This window comes from Eptesicus fuscus, chromosome 5 (assembly GCF_027574615.1).
Source record: "Eptesicus fuscus isolate TK198812 chromosome 5, DD_ASM_mEF_20220401, whole genome shotgun sequence".
Taxonomy (NCBI): Eukaryota; Metazoa; Chordata; class Mammalia; order Chiroptera; family Vespertilionidae; genus Eptesicus; species Eptesicus fuscus.
The window spans coordinates 29,282,201-29,305,864 of record NC_072477.1 but is presented as its reverse complement, the minus strand read 5'-3'; the positions used below and the strand labels follow the sequence as shown (position 1 = coordinate 29,305,864).

At 38.6% G+C, this 23,664-nt stretch overlaps 1 protein-coding gene across 2 annotated transcripts in view; it reads left to right on the top strand.

Annotated features, from left to right (window-relative positions):
- FUT8 (fucosyltransferase 8) overlaps positions 1-23,664 on the top strand; it is a 214,005-nt gene that overhangs the window by 41,933 nt on the left and 148,408 nt on the right. For both annotated transcript variants that reach the window (XM_028141574.2, XM_028141569.2), the window contains exon 3: positions 14,335-14,427. The gene's annotated coding sequence lies outside the window, so the exon portion shown is untranslated. The remainder of the gene's footprint in view (positions 1-14,334; positions 14,428-23,664) is intronic.

Sequence of the window (23,664 nt, the reverse complement as noted above, 5' to 3'; positions counted from 1 at the left end):
GGTTGTCTCCTGTACATGCCCTGATCAAGGACCTGGGATCAAATCTGCAACCTAGGCATGTGCCCTGACCAGGAATTGAAAAGACCCCCTTTAAGTGTATGGGAATGATGCTCCAACTAACTGAGCTACATCGGCCAGGGGCCCCTGCTTTCTTTTGATAATCATTTGCATGGAATGTCGTTTTACATTTTTTAAATTTTCAATCTGTGTGTGTCCTTAAAGCTAAAATATGTCTCTTGTAGACAGAATATAGTTGGGCATTGTTTTATTTATTTTTTTACATAAATGATGACTTTTATTTCCATCAAGAATGATTATCACACCATTATTTAAACATATCTGAAAAATCCTGACAAAATTTAAACTGAAGGGGGCATTGCTTTTATTTTTATTTTTAATTTACTCAACCAGTCTTTGTTTTGATTGGAGAATTTAGTCCACCTACATCTGATGTAATTATTGATACCTATTGTCTTACTATGGCCATTTTGATATTTGTTTTCTGGTTGTTTTGCAATTTCTCTTTTCTTCTTTGTGCCTTCCTTTGTGATTTGATGATTTTTCTGTAGTGGTATGCTTAGATTACTTTCTCTTCAGTTTTTGTGTATTGATTATAGGTTTCTGCTTTGTGGCTACCATGAGGAGTATATAAACATCTTATATTTATAAGTCTATTTTAAGTTAATAACAAGTTATGCTCAAATGCATACTACAGTTCTGTATTTTTATTCTGTCCCTGAACATTTTATGATTTTGATGTCATAATTTATATCTATTTTTACCACTTTTGTCTTTTAGCTTTCATATTAGATTTATGTGATTTACCCACTCCATTACAAATTAGATTACTCTGAATGTAATTATGTATTTATTTTTACCAGTGAGATTTATATTTTAATGTGTTACTAATTAACATTTTTTTGTTGAAGCTTGAGGAAGTCTTAACATTTCTTGTAAGGCTGGTGTAGTGTTGATGAAATTTTGTAGTTTTTATTTGCCTGGACAACACTATCTCTAATTTTGAAGGACAACTTTGACAGAAGAATGTATTCTTGGTTGGCAGTTTTGTTTCTTTCAGCACTTTGAATATATCATGTCAGTATCTTTTGTCCTGCAAAAATTTTTTAGATTTTATTAAAACTTGATAATTTTATTTCCCCTTTTTAATAACACTAGGGGCCCAGTGCATGAATTTGTGCACCTTGAAAGGAACTGTGGGCTGCAAGACTGTGGTGGGCACAGGGGCGGGTCTCGGCCTATCGTCTGTGCCCCCGCCCGGCCCCTCCTGCCGTAGCTCCTGTTCCCTGTCTGCTGGCAGCCCCACTCCCACCACTGCTGCTCCCATGCACTGATAGCTCTGGCCCTGCTCACACCCACTGATGGTGCAGAGCGATTGGAGCCAGTGTCAGCAGTGGGTGTGAGTGGGGCCGGCACCGTCAGCAGGTGCGAGTGGTGGCTCTGGTGCCGGCTGTGGGTGCGAGTAGAGGCTGCTACCTCCCCAATTGCCCCTTAGGAGCAGGGGGAGGTTGAGGTGGAGAAGCCCTCAGGAGCTGTTGGAGCTGGCAGCCGCTGCTCGCACCTGCTGATGGCGCTGAGCAATCAGGACCGGCACTGGGTGATTGGGACTGGCACTGGGCACTGGCAGCGGGTGTGAGTGGTGACTCCGGCATTGGCTGCGGGTGCGAGTGGGACTGGTATCAGCAGCAGGAGCAAGGAATTTTCAGTAACCACCAGAGGCTCGCCCTGATGACTGCGATTGGTGCCCCGCCTTGGTCTGGCGCTCCCACTCACCTGCTCCACCATCCCACCATGGCCGATGCCCGCCATGTTCCATGCTCTGCCATCTGCTGCCGAAGCCTGCCATGGTCCGTGCGCACCCCTGTTGGTCAGCGCAGATCATAGCAACTGGTTGTTCAGTTGTTTGGTTGTTCTGCTGTTTGGTCTATTTGCATTTTAGGGACATACACACACACACACACACACACACACACACACACATACACTAGAGGCCTGGTGCATGACGTTAGTGCATTTGGGAGGGGTGTCCCCTCAGCCCAGCCTGTGCACTTTAGCAGCCCAGGAGCTCTTGGGAGATGTCTGACTGGCGGCTTAGGCCCTCTTAGTCAGACATCCTTAGTGCTACCGTGGAGGCGGGAGAGGCTCCCACCACCGCCACTGTGCTCGCTAGCCATGAGCCTGTCTTCTGACTGAGCAGCGCTCCCCCTGTGGGAGCGCACTGACCACCAGGGGGAAACTCCTGTGTTGTGCATCTGCCCCCTGGTGGTCAGTGTGTGTCATAGTGACTGGTTGTTTTGCTGTTAGGTCGATTTGCATATTACTCTTTTATTATATAGGATAGATGTATTTTCTTGCTGCTTTTAAGATTCACTTCTTTAACTTTTGAAATTTTAATTATAATGTGTTTTGGTTTAGATTCCTTTTATTTGAAACTCTATAGGATTCCTGGATATCTGTTTTTTTTCTCCAGGTTAGAGAAGCATTCAGGCATTATTTTTTTTGGAATAAGCTTTCTGCCTCTTTACCTTTCTCTTCTCTTTCTGGAATCACTATGTGTATATTGGTGAACTTGATGGTATCCCATAATTCCCTTAATCTATAATCACACTTTTTTAATTCTTTTTTCTTTGATTGGATGATTTCTACTGCTGTCCTTTCTTCTGCTGATTTAGTCTGCTGTTGTACTCTTCCTCTTGATTTTTTTTGATTTCACTTACTGTGTTTTCTGTATGGTACTTTTTTTTTTTTTTTAGCAACTATCAATAATAACTTTATTTATTATTATTTTTTTAATTTAATAAGTCTTTATTCAGATTATTACAATTGTTTCTCCTTTTTTGCCCCCATATCTCCCCTCCACCCAGTTCCCACCCCCCTTCTGCCCTTACCTCCCCCCTGCTGTCCTTATCCATAGGTGTATGATTTTTGTCCAGTCTCATCCCGTACCCCCCACACAGACACCCCTTCCCCTCTGAGAATTATCAATCCACTCCGATTCTATGCCCCTGATTCTATTATGTTCACCAGTTTATTCTGTTCATCAGATTTTTAATTCACTTGACTTTTAGATTCACTTGTTGATAGATATGTATTTGTTGTTCATAATTTTTATCTTTACTTTTTTCTTCTTTTTCCTCTTTTTAAAGAATACCTTTCAGCATTTCATATAATACTGGTTTGGTGGTGATGAACTCCTTTAGCTTTTTCTTATCTGTGAAGCTCTTTATCTGACCTTCAATTCTGAATGATAACTTTGCTGGGTAGAGTAGTCTTGGTTGTAGTTTCTTGCTATTCATCACTTTGAATATTTCTTGCCACTCCCATCTGGCCTGCATAGTTTCTGTTGAGAAATCAGCTGATAATCATATGGGTGCTCCCTTGTAGGTAACTTAATTGTTTTTCCTTTGCTGCTTGTAAGATTCTCTTTGTCTTTTGCTCTTGGCATTTTAATTATGATGTATCTTGGTGTAGTCCTCTTTGGATTCCTTTTGTTTGGGTTCTGTGTGCTTCCTGGACTTGTAAGTCTATTTCTTTCACCAGGTGGGGGAAGTTTTCAGTCATTATTTCTTCAAATAGGTTTTCAGCATCTTGCTCTCTCTCTTCTTCTGGCACCCCCATAATTCTGATGTTGGTACGCTTGAAGTTGTCCCAGAGGCTTCTTACACTATCTTCAACTTTCTGAATTCTCTTCTCTTCTTGCTTCTCTGGAGGAGTGTCCTTTGCCTCTTTGTATTCCAAATCTTTGACTTGATTCTTGCATTCCTCTAGTCTGCTGTTGGGTCTCTGTATAATATTTTTTATTTCAGTCAGTGTATGTTTAATTTCTAGTTGGTCCTTTTTCATATCCTTGAGGGTCTCATTAAATTTATCGGTCTTTTCCATGAAATTCTTGAAAAACCTTATAACCGTGGTTTTGAACTCTATGTCCATTCGTTTGTTCTCCCCCATTTCTTTCATTTGTGATCCGTTTCCTTGCCTCCTCATTTTGCTGCTTCCCTGAGTTGGTAGGGTAGCTTTGTGTACTAAGTGTCCTATTGGTTCAATGGGTCAGCTTCCCAGTTACCTGAGGTGGACACTCTTGGTGCACCCCTTTGTGGACTGTGTGTACAGCCTTGTTGTAGTTAAGTCTTGATTGTTGTTGGTGTCACTGGGAGGAATTGACCTCCAGGCCAATTGGCTGTGAGGACCCGCTGTGTCTATAATTGCTGTGCTGGAGACACGTTTATGGGGCAGGACTTGTTCCAGTAGGGCTTTGGTGCTCACTGAGTCTGCCTCTTGAATGTGTCCCTTATGAGAGTGGTTGAAATCTGGTGTTGTCTCACACCGACCACTAGATACACTAGTTTCTGGATCTCCAGTGGGGTGCAGGTCAGCTACTGTCTGAGGCCACTCAGCAGGAGCTACAGCAAGAACTGCAGTTTTCTCCTCTTTGCTTGGACGTTGGTGGTTTTGGAGCAGTCTGACTGGAGTTGCAGTTTATTTGGTTAAGCTTCCACAGAACAGGCCATTTATATGCAAAAGCCGCTGTGTGGATCCTGGGTGGGTTTGTAGAATGTGCGGGGTAGGCTCTCAGGGCAGGGTGGGGTCTCAGGGCGTCACTAGGCTAGGGCGTGGCAAACGGCGATGGCTGCCGTCAGCAGTCTCCACCTTTCCTCGTTTCCAAGTCCCTGCGTCCTGCGCTCCAGCTCAGTAAACAATGATTGCTGGGTGCACCTCTTCAAAAAAATCACTCTCGCTTTCCGACCCGATGGCCGAGAGTCCAGCTTCTCCCCGTAGGCGTCTGGGTCCCCCGCATGTCCCCAGAAAATGGATTTCAGAGTGATTGGGAGCTTGTCTCCCTTCAGGTTGAAAAAAAGCTGCACGCCCAGTCGCCTGCCACCAGCCCGAATTGCGCGCCTCCGTACCTCAGCTTTTCAGCGTTAGTGCTCCTTTCTCTTTCCTTCTTAGTTGTAAATCATTCACTCAGCCAGCTTTCCTGTGGATCTGGGTGGTAGACGTTTTGTCTTTTAGTTGTAGTTTTGAAATTGTTGTGCGAGGTGGCAGTTTAGTTGTTTACCTTTGCCACCATCTTGGTTTCTCTCTTTCTATGGTACTTTTAAAAAATATATCTTTTTATTGATTTCAGAGAGAAAGGGAGAGGGAGATAGAAACATCAATATAAAATGTGTTAACATAAAAACATTCAAACCTGTAAAGAATTTTTGTGGGTTTATTTGAGCCAAACTGTTGACAATTGCCAGGAAGCAGAATCTCAATGTATTGAAATAATACTCTGGAGAATGGCAGTTTTTCACCTTGTTTTATACATTACATTCAAAAGAGCAGACGTAAGTGGGTTACATGAAATCCATTGGTGATAGATTAGGGAGGTGGGAGAAAGCAAAGTGGGGAAACCTCTGGGATTGGATAAAAAATAAAATGATAGCCCTAACTGGTTTGGCTCAGTGGATACAGTGTCGGCCTGCAGACTGAAGGGTCCCAGGTTCGATTCCAGTCAAAGGCATGTACCTTGGTTGTGGGCACAACCCCAGTAGGGGATGTGCAGGAGGCAGCTGATCGATGTTTCTCTCTCATCGATGTTTCTAACTCCCTATTCCTCTCCCTTCCTCTCTGTAAAAAAAAATCACTAAAATATATATTTTTAAAAATAAATTGATAGACATACTTCTTTTACTCAGGTGGATACAGGATAGTTAACAGTCAACAATTAACATGATAAAAATAACAATGAAGGAATTTATGGTCTCTGTCCTGTTTGGTGTGTCCCAGGAGTAGGGGGGGGAGCAAGGGGGGGGGAGGGAAGTTACACTGACATTACACAGATATTTTATCTTAGATGCAAAAAGACAATAGGCTCAGTTAAGGTAAAGATTGACCTTGTTCAGGGAAGATACCTACCTGGGAAGTGACTGTCCACCATAACTGCTTTTAGTTAATTTTTAAATTTCAGACCATCCTTTGTGGTTACTTTAGGTCTTTGAGTTTGTAATACTGCCATGCAGGCCTTCCCTGAGCTTCTGAGGTTAGCAAGTGTCCTCTTTTGTCCACAGATGTGAACTTCTGCAAAAATGCCAAAGCAAAGAAATGCAGCATCTTTTCTAATGTACATTTTTAGTGTTAAAAAATTAAGAACTCCAAAACCCAAGAAAGCTGAGAATGCTTTTTGCATTTATATGACAATTCTCATCTATTAGTTGCAGAGCAAAAACAATAGAATATTAATTAATTATATAGCTAAAAATAGCTTTTAACTATGAAGAAGTCATCCTATTAAGTTCTTCAATTTATTAAAGCCACTGTTGGTTATTATGATTTAAAAAATATATTTGGACAGTTCTAAGAAAAGCTTCAGAACAGCTGTAATTACAGCTGCAGATTTAGTCAAAATAGTGGTTTTTAAAGTCGCCTCACTCCTCTTTCAGATCTCTTTCCCTCACCCCAAATAACCCAAATTTAGTTGTAAAAGTTTTGATAAGCTTAGGATGCCCGAAACTGGATTGCCATGTGTTTTAACTTTTTGCAGATTTGATGATTATATGTGACTCTTTGTTAAAGTTTCCAGAACCTTTTAGTTCTCCTACTATACAGTTAAGTGATTTTTATCAGTTTGTTTCTGTGTTGAATTTTATAGGTATAGGTATATTCCAAACACAGGTTAGCGATTTTTATCAAGGCTGAGGCATCTGCTAAAACTAATTTTAGGGAAAAGAGTTTTTCAATCTAAATTTGAGGTAATGTTGACATTACAAGTTCACTGGAATTATTTGCAAAACCTTTCATCTCTTTAAATTTTTTTTTTTCTTTCACATTTTACCCCAGTAGGAAATTGCCTATTAGAAAATGCTATTAACTTTTGTCTAAAAACAAATTTGGTAAGTCTCTTAATTTTTGGAGCAAGTTCTTTTATAATAAATCAGAAGTTAAATACACATTCATGTTAGTACTCTCCTCACTCTCCTTTCCTGTAGCTTTGTGTTCCAGGGATGTGGATGTTATTCTAAGGTCTGGTTTTCAGTTCATTAGTCAAGGATTGGGTATAAGGGTTATGGAGAATTGTGGCTAAGAGCAAGGTTTGTGGCCAATCTCCCTGTCCCAGTTAATTACCATTTCTTTTGCAGATGCTAGTTATGCTGAATATTGATTAGGGGCTATAATAACATAACTTGGATTCTAAACAGAATTTTACAGTGTTACTTCTCAGAATTTTTAAATATGTTTTTACTGATTTCAAAGAGAGGAAGGGAGAGGGAGAGAGAGAGAGAGAAACAATGATGAGAGAGAATCATTGATTGGTTGTTTCCTGCACTGCCCCTACTGGGGATTGAGCCTGCAACCTGGGCATGTGCCCTGACCGGGAATCGAACCATGACCTCCTGGTTCATAGATCCATGCTCAACCACTTGAGCCATACTGGCTGGGCTTTAGTGAATCTTTGCATTGGTATTTTTAGCTCCCAAATCTTTTTGTCTCCAGCATCCACTTTAATAACTCTTATGGGTTAAGACACTCTATTTTTAATATCTGTAGTTCTTTTCATTCTCAGAAACTAGGTCATCAGGGTTTTGTCATTGTTAATGAAAGGGTATTATACACTTTTTTAAGGAGCAAACTTGGACTGAATGAAGCTAAAACATCTTAGAAATTGTTGCTCTGCTTTAAATACTCATAGGATATACTTTTGCATATTTTAAACTCATTCCATTTGCCAGTATAATAATATTATTTATCTCTGGGCACTTTGGCTATTCTATTGTGCTATTTAGAATTCACATGAATTATTAAAACTTTCTAGTAGGTCTTTTACTGACAGCCTCTGTCTGACTTCTCCTTTAAAAGGTGTCTTCAAGCTCTGGCTGGTGTGACCCAGTAGATTGGATTCGTTCAGTACCCCAAAAGGTGGCAGGTGCAATCCCAGGTTGGGGCGCATGTGGGAGGCAACTGATCTATGTTTCTCTCTCACATCAATGTTTCTCTCTCTCCATTTCTCTCTCTAAAATCATTTAAAAATCAAAGGTGTTTCTATGATTTTCAGAAGTAACATTTGGGTCTTACTGGGACTGGACATTTTGTTTCAATAATGACAGAGGCAGATTGAACTTTTTTCAAAGTTAGGAGCAGTGGGATACAGAAGAGGAGAAAAACCAGACTAAATTTACATCATTCCTGTTTTATTGTGAAAAATAATCATAGCCTTATGTACTTTAATTTTCTGTGGGGGTGAGGGTTGTAGTATGAGCATTTACTGTAGGGGTGAATTAAGGAGGGGAGGCATTGAGGAGACTATCTCCTAATATGACATTTCAATTATTTTCAAATGTAGATAACAGAGTGGTTATTACTAAAATTGTTTTTTCCATAGGGTAATCTCATGTAACATTATTGGTATGTTCATCACATACCCCAAAATATTGACAATGTTCATGTTATAAGTAACCTTCTGGGTTACTATCTTCTTGATCATGTTCCTCTCTGTTTTAAATGTGGGCCACAGTTTCATAACAGTGTTGATGCAATTATATCACTTTTAGAACTCTGTTGGTTTGTATATTTTAACCAAAGAAAACACACTGATTTTTTTTCTTTACTCTTACAACATTTTTTACCAGTAATTATACTTTCTTCCTGAATGATTTCAGAATGCTTTGGGATGGTATTGATAGTATTATTTTGTGATTAAGAGTATACACTCTTTTTTTTAACTTTATTTTTGTTGACACTATTTCAAATGTCCCCATTCCCCCCTCCACCCCTTTGTTCACATCCACCCAACCAAGAGTATAAGCTCTTAAACAAGAATAAGTAGGTTCAGTTCTCAACTTTGCCACTTAATAGTTATGTGATCTAGAGCAAATTTTTAAAAAATATAATTTGTGCCTCAGTTTCCTTATTTGTAAAACAGGGATTATAAAATTATCTACTTTACAGACATGTGTTGAGGATTAAATCATTTTGTAGAGAACAATGCTTACAAATACTACATACTGAATAAATAATAGTTATTATTAAATATTGGTTTATTTATTCACTAAAATAGTATATTCAGACTCTAAAAGTATAAAAATTTAATAATTATAACTTCAGAAAAATTTCTATGTAGCAAGTTATTTTTAGGCTGGAGTTTTTACTCCTCTCTCTCTCACACACAGATACAGCTTTTACAAATTGTAATAGAACAGTGTTTTCAAATTTTAATGTGCATACAGATTACTTGGCGATCTTATTAATGTGTAGATTCTTAAGCAGAGGTTTTGGAATAGGCCTGAGATGCTGCCTTCTAACAAGCTTTCCAGAAAATTTGGATATAGCTAGTCCTTACCATTCCTTGAGTAGTTATGGAATGTTTCATCAAGTGGTTATCAACCCTTATTTCAGTACATTATAAACACTTAGATATATTTTGTTTTTATTTTTAAACTATGCCTATGCTCTATCTGAGACTAGTTAAATCAGATCTCTGGCATTAATGTTCTAAGCATCACCATCATCATCATTGTTGTTTTTATAAAAAATATTCTAGGTCATTCTTATGTGTAAACAGCATGAAGAACTCTGCTTTGAAGGAGAGCTTTGAAGGAGAGTCAGTAAGCTAAGAAGCTCCATTTTATATTTATTTACTTTACCTTCTATCATTTTAAACACTTGTAGGAATGATGAAGCCGAGCTGGTCAGAACTCTTAAACTGGTTGGCAGTTATTTTGTTGCCTTGAAATTTTCTTTACACTAAACTGGACTAAAAAGTATGACTCCTTGAACCTTTCTTCATAGATTCTATTTCCTATTGCTTTCATCATTTTTGAGATCTTTGAATTCTTCCCTAATTTCTCAATACCTTCCTGAAAGTAATTCAAACTCAATATAAAATTGCTTTAACAAAACTGAACAATGGCAGAGGCAGAAGAATAAAGTTCCTTCTACTTTTCAAACTCTGATTTGTACTACTTAAGGGGGAAACATTTGTTTCAGACTTTTTATTTGCCCTTTATTTATGTTTTTGGGGCTAAAATATCTTTCTACTGTGGTATTTGTTTCATTATACAGTAGGTCCTCAGGTTACTTTGGAGATCCGTCCCTATAGTGCGCGACATAACGCGATTTTCGCCGTAAGTCAGAACCTACATAAGCACCTACGTCACTCACATGGAGTACATACACAGCAGTAATGAAGTGAAACAGTAAAAAAAAAATAAAAGAAAGATAAAAATTCCTGACCTTTACTTGTGGTAAATAAATAATAAAAAACATAAAGCACATATGTACATATGTCGAAATGACGGAACTTTTTTTTTTTATATATAAATAAATGGGAGATGGCGAGGTAACCACGAAATGACGTACGTCGAACTGTAACCGGAGACTGCCTGTATTACTTTCTTAGATTGTGTTCCCTCTTCCTTCTTTCCCAACTGTACTTCTTGCATCTGTTTTCCCATCTTGCACCTATTTTGGGGGAGTGGCAGTAATAGTTTTTTCATGGACTGTCATGTTTTGGAAAACCAGTTTTCCAGAGGGATCAAGTTCATGCTGAATTTTATTCCATCTAGCCATGATGTATCAGTAAGACTCTGGATAGGGAAACAATCCACACTAGGTACACTAACAAAATTTAGGATAGGCAGCGGGTTTCATAGGTGTTGGAGGGTTGAAAAAGCAAAAGAGGAACACTGGAGTAACACAGACAACAATTATAGAAAGCAGCAACCACCTGTAGGGCTGGGGGATCAAAGAAGAGCTTGGAGTAGATTGGGAGCTCAAAACCTCTGGAGGAGGTTACTGCCTGGATGTTGCTGATACTTCTGTGAGTGTCAGAAAACACTGGTGGCTGTCACCAACAGCTGTCAGTGGGATTGAGGGCCTATGCTGTAGCTATACTGACTGGGAAAAGCAAGTTTCTCTTTCTAGTACCCTTATTGGTAGTATGAGAAAGCTAGTTGGCAAAAGAGAAAAATGGTTTCTAGACTTCTAATTTTAGCATTACTGAGCTGAGTATTATGGGTGAATTTGGAGCTGAGAGACAGTAGTCGAATAACCAGCACATACAGCCTTCTTCTCTCTGCTTACAAGAAGGTATAGGCTTTTGGTTTTTTTTGGTCTCTTTCTCAGCCACTGGGACCCCACATGCTCTTAGTGTCTAGCATTTGGAATGAGAGGAATTATTATTATTTTAAAATTAACTTGTTTAGTTAATGTGATCTGGGAGCATGAGACAGAACCACTTGCTCTAAGGCAACTCTGTCAGCATTTCTTAGGACCTGAGATTTAATCATTAGATACTCATTTCTCTGGGTCTCGAGAAGCTTCTGTGTTTCAAGGTACTTTATTTAAAAAAAAAAGAAAAAAGAAAAAATTGTGGCGGGAATAATGATGCTATAAATCAGAGGTTAAAGATTGGTTGCTTATTGGCCAAACATGGGCCTGCAGTGGGAACTATTCTTTGAACAGAATATTATACCTTCTCTCTCATTCTAATATTCTTCTTCCTAAAGAGCTTCTCAAATTTTAATATGTATATGAGTTATTTGGAGATCTTGTTAAAATGCATATTCTGATTAAATATTTCTCTGGATAAGGCCAGAGATTGTGCATTTCTAACAAGCTCTCAGAGAAGTCTGAAGTTATTGGTCTCTAGACCAGACTTTTCTTCTCCCTTTCCTGCTTTGAGAACCACTGGTCTGGCTTGAAATCACTGTTGGACCTGGGTTTGAGTGGTTGATTGGTGAGTGATCATAAAGTAAGAGTTTCTTATAAGTCCACCTAACCTTCTAGAAATATTTTGATAAATCTCAGTAGAGGTGTTAACAGTTGTTTCTTTCCAGGTGGGAATAGTCCAGCATACGCCTCTGAATAAGTTGACTTTTCTTACATAATTATGATACTGTCCTAGATACAGAGTGTCAGTAATTGTGTATATGTTTAAGGGAAACTGACTAACAGGAGATAGGATAGAAGGACAATGAGCAAATCCATGCATCAGATATCTTGTCTTGATTAAAAGGGCTATCTGGGGATTTCAAAAATTGCATTTGGTTTGAATTTCATTCTACAGTTGACCTTTGAACAGCGTGGGTGTTTGGAGTGCCTAACCCTCAGTGCAGTCAGAAATCTGCTTATAACTTTTTACTCCCCAAAACTTTATCTACTGTTGACTGGAAGCCTTATTGACAGAATAACCAGTTAATTGACACATATTTTATACGTTATATGTATTATATATTTTATTCTTACAATAAAGTAATCTTGAGAAAAGAAAATGTTATTAAAATCGTAAGGAAGAGAATATACATTTATAGTATTTATTGAATAAATTATGCATATAAGTAGACCCATGAAGTTTAAACCCATGAAGTTAAAACTGTAATTGTTATTTCCCTTCTTTGACACTTTCATATACTTAAACTTGTTTTCAAAATATAGCTTCTTGTCTTGAGCCAAATAAATGGTAATCTATCTTAATGGAACTTTGAATGTAGCTCAAATTTATGAAGTTGTTAATTTTTCTTTGCATTTGGATTTTATTATACCAAGGCATATCTGATTCCATGAATAAAAAGTTAATCTTTTTCAGTTGCCATCCCTTAAGATCCTGTCTCTGCCCCCTCCCTCCACCACTACTGGGTCTTTCCTTTTGTGTTTACAGATAGATTTTCAAAGGTTCTAGGCACTTTTCTTTTTGTCTATTGATGCTTTATATGACTGTTATCCTTAAAATTTTAATTCAGGCAATGGATAATAATTCAGGCTATAAATAGAGCAATATTGGTCTCTTTGCTAGCTGAGGTGAAAAGCGTTAAAATGAAAGTTAAGGATTTGGAGGACTCCTACAAAAAAGAAGGGTGAAAAAGAAAGCTCAATTTTAGGATCCTATACAAAGCATTTTGATTGGCATACAGAGACCCTTGCATGCACATAAATGTCCATATTTGAATATTTATAGAAGGTAATCTGTCAAAATTACTGTTATTTTAATTTGCTAAGCTTGGCTGATTGCTACAGTTATATGTTAGTTGAATTCTAGATGAGGAACTGTAAATATGATTTGGTGTGGAACATACTTTTTGTCCTTGAAGCTGTTTGGGATATTCCTGTCCTGGACCCTGTCCCCACCCTTTTTTAAAAAAAAAGTACAGTGGGGTCTTTTTGTATTACCTGATTCATATTCCTATTTAGGGAAAAAAATGTAAGTGGGGTAATAATGGTAAATATTAAAGAAAACTTTTAAAATTAAAAATAACCTGTTGATATTGAGTGATCAAGAATTGTTTAAATAGAGTTAATTATTTTTCCTGTCTTTGTTTCAAAGGAGTTATCCCTGGAGAGTTCAAATCTGGGGACAAGTACCTCATTTGAATGGCCTTATCACGTTTTATAAGAGATACATAGTACTAGAGGCCCGGTGCACAAAATTTGTGCATAGGAGGGGGGATGTCCCTCAGCCAGGCCTGCGCCCTCTCGCAGTCCGGGACCCCTTGGGGGACATCCCTCTTGCAATGCAGGATCCCTCGCTCCTTACTGCCTGCCTGCTTGCTCCTTACTGCTCAGCTCGCTGCTTCTTAGCAGCAGGCTCCTTACCGCTCGGCTCACTGCTCCTTAGCACTGCCGCGGAGGCAGGAGAGACTCCCACCACCACTGCTGCACTCGCCAGCTGTGAGCCCGGCTTTTGGCTGAGCGACCACTCCCCCTATGGGAGTGCACTGAACACCAGGGGGCTATTCCCGCGTTGAGCATCTGCCCCTGGTGGTCAGTGTGCGTCATAGCGACTGGTAGTTCCAGTTGTTCTGCTGTAACGGTTGCTTAGGCTTTTATTAATAGACTAGAGGCCTGTTGCACAAAATTCGTGCATGGAGAGGGGGGTTGTGCCTCAGCCCAGCCTGTATCCTCTCCAATCTGGGACCCCTTGAGGGATGTCCGACTGCCCGTTTAGGCCCGAACCCACTGGGCAGTCAGACATCCCTTTCACAATCCAGGACTGCTGGCTCCCAACTGCTCGTCTTCCTGCCTTCCTGATTGCCCCTAACCACTCTGCCTGCCTGCTCGCCCCCAACTGCCCCTCCCCCCTCCCGTCGGCCTTCTCTCCCCCAACTGCCCCCCACTGCCAGCCTGCTCTCTCATAACTGCCCTCCCTTCCTAGCCTGTGCGCCCCTAACTGCCTCTGCCTCGGCCCTGCCACCATGGCTTTGTCTGGAAGGACATTAGGAAGGTCTCCCGGTCTAATTAGCATATTACCCTTTTATTGGTATAGATGTTTCATGTTAATAACAAAGAAAATATATAAGTATAGATAATTAATATTACCCTTTTCTTTTGTCTCATTTTGAACAGTTGATTATTTCAGTGAACCAGATCAAGCAATAATATCTTTCTTTGGAAATATCATGTGGTTTTGTCAGCTTCTTATGTTCTAGGAGAAGAAAGGTAAGCCATTTTTCACAGTTAATATTGAAATAACTTTGTTAATAAATCAAAATGTTCTCTTTTTAAAAGTTAGAAATCCCTTTTCTCTTTAGAAAACACTGTATTGTTTGTTAATGCTCTATCACTTTCTCAAAAGATTCAACTGAGACTACATTATTTCAGCTCTGGAAATGGTACACTGACTTTCTAAACATTATGACTTTTTTTGGAGCAGGACTACATTCTGTGTTCTATTTGCGAGGCTCCCTTGTCTCTTTTACGTAGCCATTTTCACCCGAATAGTTTGTTTTTGCATATGTAACCACCGACATGATTAAGTAAGTCTTTTTTGGTTTTTGCTTTTGACGTTTTTTCTTTATCTCTTGTGAACTAACATAATTGGATTCATTTTGTTGGTTATTATTTTAGCTAGAAACTATGCCAAATACTAAGTCCCAGGTTTACTTAGACATTGACTTTGTTTTGGGGTTTTAGGAATATATTTTATATTTAGCAGATTAAGAGTGGAACTTTTCTTTTAGAGCATTCTTTTCTATCTTTCACAAGCATCCATCTTCCTTATTATTTGACATCTGTTTTTTGAGCAGATTAATCTTTTTTTTCTAAGAGCTTTAATATAATCTTTCACTTGTTACTGTGGTCACTTTTCCCATTTCTTTTTGTGACCATTCCCAAATCATCTCCCAGGTATCTCACTCAAATTCCTCATTATCTTTGTAGGGAAAATTGTCCAAGTCTGTAGAGCAAGATTATTAATAATTCCTTAGGATGTTACCCTAACTCCTAATTTTGTAATGGTTCACCATCTGTTCACTGTATAAAGGGCTCAGAAATGTCTGTTGTACCTAATGCATTATAGATGTGGAAATAATAAAATAAAAATTTCAAATATGTAAAGTGAATTAATGCTAATATTAGTTCCTTTGGGTTTGGCCATTTTCAAATTCTTGTAATGTTTGAAGACATATTTTGCAACATTCTTTAAATTCCTTAAGGTGAATTAGATGTGTTCATCTTATTTAACCAGCATGCTTTTGATTAAGTAAGTTAAAACTTAGTTGAATAAAATTTAAGTCAGTAACATAAAAAGCAATGAGTTGGCCTTGGCTGGTGGCTCAATTGGTTGGAGTGCCATCTCATGTACCAAAAAGATTGGGGGTTCAATTTTTGGTCACATACCTAGGTTGTGGGTTTGATCCCGTTTGTAGCGTGTTTGGGAGGCACTGATCAATGTTTCTCTCTCTCTCTTCCTCTCTCTCTAAAATCAATAAACATATCCTCTGGTAGGATTAAAATAAAATCATTTTTAAAAAGTAATCATCTGTTTTACAGTGTCATATTGCAAAAATATTTTAGCTGTATTTTTTTGCTATAAGAACAGATAGCACTCTACAGTGGATGAAGATTTCCTAAGGATATTAAATTTGACATAGGTTTATTCCACAATGATAGCAAATGTTGGGAATTTGACACCCAAATGTCAAATTTCACATACAGATTTTCTCTTTCTACTGATTTTCCTCCAGAGGAAGAATCTTAAAATTTAAATTGTTTAAAAGGGATTATAATGCTACTAGAGGCCTGGTGCACGAAATTCTTGCACTTGGGGATTGGGGGGTCTCTCAGCCTGGCTTGCACCCTCTCATAGTCTTTGAGCCCTCAGGGGGATGTCCGACTGCCACAGAGGTGGGAGAGGCTCCCACCACCGCTGCTGCGCTCACCAGCTATGAGCCCAGCTTCTGGCTGAGCGGTGCTCCTCCTGTGGGAGCGCACTTATCACCAGGGGAAGCTTCTGCATTGAGCGTCTGCCCCCTGGTGGTCAGTGCACATCATAATGACCCGTCTTCGGTCGATTTGCGTAGTAGCATTTTATTATATAGGATTTTAGGACTTAAGAAACAGGCTTTATTTTTCTGCAAATTAATTGAGCAGTAAGGGTATCAGTGAATTGCAGTACATACTGATAAATTTTTTTAAAGTCCTTAAGGGAAACAATATTTAGGTGTTTATTTAGAAAATAGTTTATAATAATGATTTCTACAAAATTTGATTGTCCATATGTTTTCATTGATTCAGAAAGAATGAAGTGTATTGCTTAATAATTTGCATTTTAGCTTTATATAAAGGTAAACACTATGATTAATCATATTTTAGGCAATTTGTATGCCATTGAGACAAATTGAGATTTGCATTTTTCCCCTCTCTTTAATCTCATAAGAGTGTTATCACTTTATCAGTAAATGTGAAGGTAAAGATTGAAAATGGAGATTATTTGTGTGTGTGTGTGTGTGTGTGTGTGTGTGTGTGTGTGATTTTTGGTTCAGCATGTAAAGAGCTTTTAGAAGTTATCACTCTGTTCTAACAACAAATAGGAAACTGAACAAACTGAAAACTCAACAAATCTTCGTAGGTGTATTATATGTTAGTGTAAGAAAACATTCAAACCTGTAAAGAATTTTTGTGAGTTTATTTGAACCAAACTGTCGACAATTGCCAGGAAACAGAATGTCAACATATTGGGATAATGCTCTGGAGAATGGTGGTTTTCATCTGTTTTTATAAGTTACTATCAAGGGTGGAGATATAAGTGGGTTACATGAAATCCATTGGTGATAGATTAGGAAGGTGGGAGAAAGCAAAATTGGGAGTGGGGAGGGGAACCTCTGGGATTGGATAAAAAGTGAAATGATAGACACATGCTTCTTTTACATAGGTGGGCACAGGATAGTTAACAGTCAACAATTAACACGATAACAATAACAATGAGGGAATTTGTGGCCTTGGTCTGCGCCTTGGCGCCATTTGTTGTGTCCTGAGGGGCCCAGAAGAAGGAAAATTACAAGTTACCCTGACATTCCACAGGTATGTTATCATAGATGCAAAAAGGCTCAGTGAAGATCGAAGTAGATCTTTGTCAGGGAAGATACTGGCCTAGGACATGACTACCCACTATAAACTTTTTAATTAAAAGGTTTTAATGTCAGATCATCCTTTGTGGTTACTTTAGGTCTCTTGAGTTTGCAAAGCCACCAAGTAGACCTTCCCTGAGTTAGTCAGGTTAGCACAAGCATGTCAAACTCAAAGGCTAACTAACATGGGCCAAATAAAGAAGGTTTAAATTTATGTGGGCCACATAGAAACAAAAGCTTCAATTTTCATAGAAACGTAGGTTTATTTCTGTAGAAACATGCTCAATACAAAGGGCTGAAATAAATGAGTAATCGTTAACATAAAATAATAGAACATTTTAATAACAATTAATATTTTTTCTTCCACATTAACTTACCAGACACTGAATAACTGCACAAATTAGTAAGTGTAATGCAGTGATGGGCAACCTTTTGAGCTTGGTGTGTCAAACTTTGCCAAAAAACTGAGCATAACTCGGGTAGTGTGTCACTTTGAGGAAAAAACATTATTTCGCAAATGTTTCATCCTCAGGAGCAGCAAATGTTTCATCCTCGGCATGCGGCCGCCTCAGCAGCCACATGTCATCAGAAATGGCTACGTGTGTCAGTGCTGACACGCGTGTCATAGGTTCGCCATCACTGGTGTAATGCAAATAAACCTATTTTTCTTGTTCTCCGAAAGCGAAATATTTTCTGTTGTGTACACCAAACAAGTCAGTCCAAGACTAATGACGTGGCAATCAGCTCCTAAAATATTTGCTGCTAGTATTAGTGGAGAGAAATGGTGCGCCTGCACGTAGGCATAAGGCGCATTAAGGGTAATGAATGCAACACGATTATAGGAATCAGTCATTAGCGAATGTTGTAGTTCGTTATTAATAATTACATATAACAGGATATTGTAAAAATTAAGGTACGAAATTTTTATTAAAACATTTCTTACATATTGTTATATTGGCTGGACCGCAAAAATATTCATTGTGGGCCGCATGCGCCCCGCGGGCCGTGAGTTTGACATGCTTGGGTTAGCATGTGGCCCCTTTTTGTCTGCTCGGAGAAGTGAGGTCAAAAGGCAAACTGCTGCCCCTCAAATTGGAGAGATAGGAGAATACAGAGAATGACAACTTACCCCAACAGAAACCCAGGAGAGGAAACCAGTATTGGGTAGGAAAACCTAAACTGTAATTGGTTAAAAACTCTAGGGGGACCCAGTAATGGGGGACTGCCACACTTTCATGGTTCTACCTCCAGGTCTTCACAGTTGAGTATCAGAGAAAAACACTCTAGTGCTTTCTGTAGAGGGAAGCGAAAGTAACCATTTGGAAATATGCCAAGGCATTCTCTTTTTCTTAATAAGGTCTACCATCAGGAGAAAGTATTTTACCAGGCTTAACCTATTAGGGTGTTTTCAGAGCCTAACTGACCTGGAGAAAGGGAAGCACTAAACTCTAGCCAGTTCAAGCATCTTGTTCCTCTTAACTGTGGGGGGATAGGAGTGGATGGGAGACTGTACAGAACTTGTTAAGTTCACAGCCTGGGAGCACAGGCTCACTAAAAGACTGAGACCTACTTATAGACTATAGAAACTTCTCCCCTCATTACTAAATACCTATTTGCTTCAGTCTGTTTTACTCAGTGCATTATATCTGGCTTCCAATAACAACAAGAAATATTACAAAGCATTTAGCAAAAGAACAGTTTTTAAAGAGACAGAGAAAGCATCAGCATCAGAATCAGACTCAGATGTGGTAGGGATATTAGAATTATTAAACCAGGAATTTAAAACAACTATGATTAATATGCCAATGGCTCTAAAGGAAGAAATAGAAAACATGGAAGAACAGGTAGATAATGTAAGTTAGAGAGATGGAAATGCCAAGAAAAAATCAAGAAGAAATGCTAGATATTAAAAACACTGTAATAGAAATTAAGAAGGTCTTTTACGGTCTCCTTGGTAGACAGGACACAGCTGAGGAAAGAATATATCTGTGCTTGAAGATATATCAATAGAAACTTCCCAAACTGAAAAGCAATGAGTAAGAAGACTGAGGAAAAACAAACAAACAGTAAAAAAAAATCCAAGGACTGTAGGACAACTACAGAAAGTGTAACATATGCATAGCAAGAATACCAGAAGGAGAAGAAAGAGAAAAGGGAACAAAAGAGTTATTTGATGTAATAATGACTGAGAATTTCCCCAAATTAATGTCAGATTTCAAACCACAGATCCAAGAAATTCAGAGAATACCAAGGAGGATATGTACCCAAAAAACTTCAAGTAGGCATATCACATTCAAACTGCAGAAAATCAAACATGCAGATGATTTTGAAAGAAGCTAGAGGGGGGAAATCTACATTTTCTATAGAGGAGCAAAAGTAAGAATTAGGGTTTTGCAGTTTATTAGATGACTGTAAACTGTTTGGCTGCTTAACTATGTGTCCATCCCTGAAATCTTTTAGTGGTGATGAAGGAGGACCATCTGTCTTCAGTAACTGCTTCCTGCTGACAAGGGCTATGGACCTTGCCTGTAGAGACTATGGAAGTCTCCTCCTGCCTGATCTAAAGAAGATGAGGGAATGGGATTTGAGATGGGAACTCGGAGGCCATTAGCTGATTCTTCCAAAGTAGGGCTAGGCTGGAATTCCCAAAGCATCATCCTCTTATATGGAATTACTGTGTTGTTCCAGAAACGAAGTTGGTAGATTGCTTCATATTTCATTAACTCATTTATTTAGTCCTGAAAATAAGTCAGTTCAGTTACATTGTTGAATCTTACTTGAGGAAGTGGTGATGCAGATGGGCTTCCAAAGTGAGACCTACATTGTGTAAACAAGCAATCGGGTATTTAATAAGGAGTATTGAAAACAGCTGAAACTGGTTTGGCTCAGTGGATAGAGCATCGGCCTGCGGACTCAAGGGTTCCAGGTTCGATTCCGGTCAAGGGCATGTACCTTGGTTGCGGGCACATCCCCAGTAGGGGGTGTGCAAGAGGCAGCTGATCGATGTTTCTCTCTCATTGATGTTTCTAACTCTCTATCCCTCTCTCTTCCTCTCTGTAAAAAATCAATAAAATATAATTATTTTTAAAAAAGGAGTATTGAAAACCAAAGAAAAATATAAATGTTAATGATCACAGCAAATTATAAACCAGTTTCTGAGTCTATAAGACTGTCAGTTGAGGAGGGTTAAAGTTTCTTTTGCTGGAATGAAAGCAAGCAGTGACAATCTGATAGAACTTTTTTTTTTTTCATATTTTGATTGATTTCAGAGAGGGAAGGAGAGGGAGAAAGAGATAGAAACATCAATGATGAGAATCATTAATCGGCTGCCTCCTGTATGCCCCCTATTGGGGATCAAGCCTGCAACCTGGGCATGTGCCCTCACTGGGAATCGAACCCTGGCCTACTGGTTCTTAGGTTGATGCTCAACCACTGATCCATACCAGCTGGGCTGATAGATCATCTTTATATGTAGTTTAAACATCTCTGGTGATGTCATCAGGTGCTCAGTTCAATTTTATATGGTTGACACTGCATTAGTAGTTCTCAATGATTCCAAGTTAAAGGATGGGGAAAAAAATGAAACATAAGTTTGGAGAGTTGTAGCCAAATATTTAAGGGAACCAGAAAAATTCAGGGTCAAGTTCAGTTTATAGGTGAAAAATAAAACTTTAACTAGAGTTTTATATCTGCAATTGTGTATTATAGATTGTATTGAAATACAATTTTCTCCCTAAAATAAAGACTAGGGGCCTGGTGCACAAAATTTGTGCACTGGAGAGGGTGGGGGGCGTTCCTCAGTCCGGTCTGCACCCTCTCTCAGTCAGGGATCCCTTGCTCCTTACTGCTCTCGTGCTTGTTGCTCCTTACCACTCGGCTCTCTGTTCCTTAGTGCTTCCGCAGAGGCAGGAGAGGCTTCCGCCACCACTGCTGCGCTTGCCAGCCGTGAGCCCGGCTTCTGGCTGAGCAGCACTCCCACTGTGGGAGCACACTGACCACCAGGGGGCAGCTCCTGCATTGTGTGTCTGCCCCTTGGTGGTCAGTGCGCATCATAATGACTGTTCGTACTGTCTGTTGTTCCCCTGTTCAGTTGATTTGCACATTAGGGTTTTATTATATAGGATAGGATAGCCAGATCAAGACTATTTACTGTATTAAGCCCACTTTCAATTTGACCTGATGATTTGCATAAATATAACAAGAACAATAATTGATCACATAGGCTTTCCTAAATCTGCTTTGCTGGAATATAATAAGAAATCTCCAGATTGAGCTTTAACTAGCACCTCAGGGCAAAGAAGTTGCCACATAGTTGCCATCAGGCTTTTCCTGCAATACCTATAGATTTGGGTGAATTTCTCAAGTTCGAGGTCCCCCAAAAAGTCTTGAGGTTCTTTCTTTGCCATCTCCCAGGAAAGCAACCTTTATTCCTTACGTGGAAAGACTGCCATGAACCATGCATTCCTAAAGCTTTCTGGTGACATCCAGAGTCCAGGCATGTCTCTCTCAAACATGCCATTCCAGTCAAGTCTTGGTTAATAAAACCACAATTGGAAATTGGTTTTATGTGTCCTATTATGAAGAAAACAAGTTCTTATTGGATTCATGCAAACAAACATATTGCTATGAAAATAATAAAACATTAAGAGTTGCCTAATTCTGGAAGAATTAGGTAGGGAGAAAAATATAAATGCCTCAATATTGCTTATGAGGGTATAATTTACCAAATTGCTCTAGGGAAAAAATAAGCTTCCTTATTTTTAAAAATAAGCAACGTTTTGAACAAAGTCATAAAAATATTATTCTCAGTTCATTCAGTCGCATATAATCAGTTTTTGTTTATTCTAATTATTTCAGTAATTTCTTGATTCCAGTTATTTCTTAGAGTTTTATAAATCTTTGTCTATTTTGAAGATATGATCTGCTTAGAAACCTGTACTTTTAGAGTAAGTCAGAGTCCTTTTCATGGATCTTTCTAAGGATGTAGCATATTTGCAAATGCATCAGAATAAAATAATGACTGTTCATAAATGGCAGAACTTAAAATGACATGGTTATAGGTTTGATTATAATGCAATTGAAAAGAGTCTTTTTTTTTCCCTGTAAGACATAACATTCCAAGATAACAATTTCTTGGTGAATAATAATTACTATGAAATAACATAAAAAACTACAAAGCCCACATTTTTAGATTCAACACACAATTTCAGTGTATAAAGAACAAATAATATGTGAGATTTTATGATGTTGTACATGGTTCATCAGAGGTGTGCATTGAGCATTGGAAACGATTCATAAATACCCCAATGTGTGAGCCACAAATATCACTGCCCAACATTCCCACAGGGAATGGTCACTCTTGGCTTGCCCGGTGTCACTGACAGGACAGCTGACTACCCCTGTGAGTTTTGTCTTTGAACTTGTCTCTGAATCTTTGCAACTTTCTCCCTAGGGCAGGCTGAAATCTCTGGAACATCCATTTTAATAAAAATAAATGTATACAAATAGAACATAGTTATTATTCTTTTGGCAAAGCTTCCCATATAATTTCAAGCATATCAAAATAGGCCTCATTAGTTTAAAAATTCTCCTTTGCAAGAAGAAAGAACAAATCCTTGAAGTATTCCATGGGCCCATTGAAATAATTCAGTCATTTATTGGTTTCAAAAAATTCTCTTAAAATTCAAATTTTGGAAGCCTGTCAAACAAACTTAACCAAGAGATCATAGCAAGAATATATATTGTTCCATAACATTCCTTTGGTGGAAGGGAACAGGTTCTGATTTTAAAATAGACAACTGATTAGATATCCCTTTGTACAGAAGCTTTACTCCTAAGGAGAAGACCATTAGTTGGGTGTGGTTAAGAAGAGGTCAAGTGGTCCCCAGTATCTATAAGGGCCTTACTGGCTTCCCCTTTTATAATTTCAACTTCTCCCCAAGTATTAGTAAGGAGAATGGGAAACATATTAATTGTAATAGGTTAGAATAGCTAGCACTATATTCTCTAAAAGTTAAATTCCTTTGCAAACACATCAGGGTCCCAGAGAAAGGAAAATACATAATAGCTGTTTCTCCTCTGCCTGAAACCAGTTTTTCTGGCTTTCTGATCTGTGCTGCTCCTGGGAGCTTCTATTTTGCAATTAAGATAAGCTTCCTATTCATTCAGCTTAATTTTAGAGATGGCATTTTCTAATTTTGCATGCAGAAATTGATTTAGGCATCAAAAGAGCTACATTTTGGACATCTTAAGTTGATATCACTTCTACTTAAATCTTCCCATTTCTGTAAGTACTTGCAAGTAAAGGCTTCCTGTTAATTGTATATCT